The sequence below is a fragment of the Bubalus bubalis genome, chromosome X, assembly GCF_019923935.1.
Source record: "Bubalus bubalis isolate 160015118507 breed Murrah chromosome X, NDDB_SH_1, whole genome shotgun sequence".
Taxonomy (NCBI): domain Eukaryota; kingdom Metazoa; phylum Chordata; class Mammalia; order Artiodactyla; family Bovidae; genus Bubalus; species Bubalus bubalis.
The window spans coordinates 7,391,758-7,396,463 of NC_059181.1; the positions used below are offsets into that span (position 1 = coordinate 7,391,758).

At 38.0% G+C, this 4,706-nt stretch overlaps 1 non-coding gene across 1 annotated transcript; it reads right to left on the minus strand.

Annotated features, from left to right (window-relative positions):
* Positions 1-387: 387 nt before the first annotated feature.
* Positions 388-494, minus strand: LOC112582443. Its single transcript, XR_003106973.1, has one exon. It is a non-coding gene; the product is annotated as a U6 spliceosomal RNA (small nuclear RNA).
* Between the last annotated feature and the right edge of the window lie 4,212 nt (positions 495-4,706).

Sequence of the window (4,706 nt, forward strand, 5' to 3'; positions counted from 1 at the left end):
CTGTACTAGTTTGCATTCCCACCAACAGTGTAAGAGGGTTCCCTTTTCTTCACATCCTCTCCAGCATTTATTGCTTGTGGACTTTTGGATCGCAGCCATTCTGACTGGCGTGAAATGGTACCTCATTGTGGTTTTGATTTGTATTTCTCTGATAATGAGTGATGTTGAGCATCTTTTCATGTGTTTGTTAGCCATCTGTATGTCTTCTTTGGAGAAATATCTAGTTCTTTGGCCCATTTTTTGATTGGGTCATTTATTTTTCTGGAATTGAGCTGCAGGAGTTGCTTGTATATTTTTGAGATTAGTTGTTTATCAGTTGCTTCATTTGCTATTATTTTCTCCCATTCTGAAGGCTATCTTTTCACCTTGCTTATAGTTTCTTTTGTTAAAAATATGGAGTGTTTCACAAATTTGCATGTCATCCTTGCGCAGGGGCCATGCTAATCTTCTCTGTATCGTTCCAATTTTAGTATATGTGCTGCCGAAGCGAGCACTGTATTAATTCTTAATAAAGTTATACCGTATCTTTTTCAACATGTAGAGAATACATCTGGATTTTTATAAATTCCATTCATAAGCATTCTTCTATTTCTCCTCGAGAGGGCAGCATAAGCACAGTATATATTTATTCATACGCAGATTACATTTGGATTTTATGAATTCCACTTATAAGCATTCTTCTATTTCTCCACGAGAGGGCAGCAAAAGTACAGTAAATATTAATTCATACCCACACATTTTTGGCAACCTGATGTAAAGAACTGACTCATTGGAAAAGTCTCTGATGCTGGGAAAGATTGAAGGTGGGGGGAGAAGGGCACAACAGAGGATGAGATGGTTAGATGGCATCACAGACTCGATGGACATGAGTTTGAGTAGGTGCCAGGAGTTGCTGATGGACAGAGAAGCCTGGCATGCTATAGTCCATGGGGTCGCAAAGAGTCAGACACAACTGACTAACTGAACTGAACTGACTGGCATATGCATATAAAATCCTAAGACAGACTCAAAATGGACATACTATCCCAAGAGTTGTGTACAACATACGTTTTAATAATATAACTGGGAAAATAACCACAGATGAATAATTTTATATATAGTTAAAAGTATACAAGAATCTGTACATCTACAACAATAAAGCCATTTGAGGCAACATGCATGGACCGAGAAATGATGATACTAAGTGAAGTGAGGCACACAGAGAAAGACAAATACCAAATGATATCACTTAAATGTGGAATCTAAAATATGGTACAAATGAACATGGGTATGAAACAGAAATATACTCATGGACATAGAGAACAGACTTGTGGCTTCCAAGGCAGAGAGAATTGGGGGAGCAATGGAGTAGGAGATTGGGGTTAAGAGATACAAACTAAAGTATATGGAATGGATGGACAAGTTCCTGCTGTAGAGCACAGAGATCTATATTCAGTATCCTAATATAAATCATAATGGAGAAAATATACACAGACTTCTCTGGCAGACCATTGGTCAAGACTCCACACTTTCACTGCAGGGGATGCAGGTTCAGTCCCTGGTCAGGAGACAAATCCCACATGCTGGACAGTGTAGCCAAAAACAAAACAAAACAAAAAAAAGATTAAATAAAATAATGTGTAAATACATACACACACACACAATGTATATGTACACATACATGTGTATAATAGAAACACTTTGCTGTAAAGCGGAAATTAACAGAACATTGGAAAGTAGCTGTGCTTCACTTAAAAAGTATCATCACTGGGAAAAAAAAAGATTGGTATGTTTCATTGTACGTAAAGTTTATATCCAAAGAAAACTGCTATAAAAAAAACATGGCTCACTACTTAATGGCAGGCTTGCAGAAATACCTAAGGAGATGCATACTGATGTCTGCAATTTACCACAAAATGCACCAAGGAAAAAGATTGATGATTGGATAGAGGGATGGGAAAATGGATAGATAGATGACAAAGGAAGTATTGTAAAATGGTTACAAAAGAAGACCCCTATATATGCTGTCTACAAGAGACCCGCCTCAAACTAAGGGGCACATACAGACTGAAAGTGAAGGGTTGGAAAAAGGTATTTCATGCAAATAGAGAGAAGAAGAAAGCAGGAGTATTAATACTCATATGAGATAAAATAGACTTTGAAATAAAGGCTGTGAAAAGAGACAAAGAAGGACACTACATAATGATCAAAGGATCAATCCAAGAAGAAGATATAATATTTATAAATATATATGCATTCAACACAGGAAAACCTCAATACCTAAGGCAAATGCTAACAAGTATGAAAGGGGAAATTAACAGTAACACAATAATAGTGTGAGACTTTAATACCTCACTGACACCTATGGATAGATCAACCAAACAGAAAATTAGCCAGGAAACACAAACTTTAAATGATACAATGGGGTAGTTAGACCTAATCGATATCTATAGGACATTTCAATTTCACCTTTTCTTCAAGAGCACAGAGAACATTCTCCAGGATAGATAACATCCTGGGCGATAAATCTAGCCTTGGTAAATTCAAAAAAATCGAAATCTTTCAAGCATCTTTTCTGATCACAATGCAGTAAGATTAGTTTTCATTCCAATCTCAAAGAAAGGCAATGCTAAAGAATGCTCAAACTACCACACAATTGCACTCATCTCACACGCTAGTAAAGTAATGCTCAAAATTCTCCAAGCCAGGCTTCAGCAATACGTGAACCATGAATTTCCAGATGTTCATGCTTGTTTTAGAAAACGCAGAGGAACCAGAGATCAAATTGCCAACATCCGCTGGATCATCAAAAAAGCAAGAGAGTTCCAGAAAAACATCTATTTCTGCTTTATTGACTATGACAAAGCGTTTGACTGTGTGGATAAACAAACTGTGGAAAATTCTTCAAGAGATGGGAATACCAGACCACCTGACCTGCCTCTTGAGAAACCTATAAGCTGGTCAGGAAGCAACAGTTAGAACTGGACATGGAACAACAGACTGGTTCCAAATAGGAAAAGGAGTACGTCAAGGCTGTATATTGTCACCCTCCTTATTTAACTTATATGCAGAGTACACCATGAGATACGCTGGGCTGGAAGAAGCACAAGCTGGAATCAAGATTTCCAGGAGAAGTATCAGTAACCTCAGATATGCAGATGACACCAGCCTTATGGCAGAAAGTGAAGAGGAACTAGAAAGCCTCTTTACGAAAGTGAAAGTGGAGAGTGAAAAAGTTGGCTTAAAGCTCAACATTAAGAAAACTAAGATCATGACATCTGGTCCCATCTCTTCATGGGCAATAGATGGATAAACAGTGGAAACAGTGTCAGACTTTATTTTTTGGAGCTCCAAAATCACTGCAGATGGTGACTGCAGCCATGAAATTAAAAGACGCTTACTCCTTGGAAGGAAAGTTATGACCAACCTAGATTACATATTAAAAAGCAGAGGCATTACTTTGCCAACAAAGTTCAGTCTAGTCAAGGCTATGGTTTTTCCAGTGGTCATGTATGGATGTGAGAGTTGGATTATAAAGAAAGCTGAGCACTGAAGAATTGATGGTTTTGAACTGTGGTGTTGGAGAAGACTCTTGAGAGTCCCTTGGACTGCAAGGAGATCCAACGAGTACATCCTTTAGGAGTCAGTCCTGGATTTTCATTGGAAGCACTGATGCTGAGGGTGAAACTCCAATACTTTGGCCACCTCATGAGAAGTGTTGACTCATTGGAAAAGACCCTGATGCTGGGAGGGATTGAGGGCAGGAGGAGAAGGGGACAACAGAGGATGATGTGGCTGGATGGCATCACTGACTTGATGCACATGAGTTTGGGTGAATTCTGGGTGTTGGCGATGGACAGGGAGGCCTGGCGTGCTGCGATTCATGGGGTCGCAAAGAGTCAGACATGACTGAGCAACTGAACTGAACTGAATAGGAAAAAAAGATTAAAAATAGAAACATATGGAGTCTAAACAATATGCTTCTGAATAACCAAGAAATCACAAAAGAAATCAAAAGAAACCAAAATATGCATAGAAACGAATGAAAATGAAAACATGACAACCCAAAACCTATGGCATTCAGTAAAATCAGTGCTTAGGGGAAGGTTTATAGCAATACAAGCTTACATCAAGAAATAAGAGAAAAATCAAATAAATGACATAACTTTATACTTAAAGCAACTAGAAAAAGAAGAAATTAAGTACCCCTGGGTTAGTAGAAGGAAAGAAATCATGAAAATTAGTGCAGAAATTTAAAAAAAAAAGGGGGGGACTATAGCAAAAATCAACAAAACTAAAAGCTGGTTCTTTCAGAAGATAAATAAAACAGACAAACCATTAGCCAGATTCATCAAGATAAAAAGGGAGAAGAATCAAATCAACAAAGTTAGAAATGAAAAGGGAGAAATAACAACAGACAACTCAGAAATACAAAGGATCACAAGAGACTACTATCAGCAGCTATATGACAACAAAATGGACAACTTGGAGGAAATGGACAAACACTCAGAAAAGTACAACCTTCCAAAACTGAATCAGGAAGAAACAGAAAATCTTAACAGATCCATCAGAAGCACAGAAATCAAAACTGTAATAAAAAATCTCCCAGCAAACAAAAGCCCAGGACCAGATGGCTTCACAGGTGAATTCTACCAAAAATTGAGAGAAGAGCTAACACCTATCCTACTCACACTCTTCCAGAAAATTTCAGAGGAGGGTAAACTTCC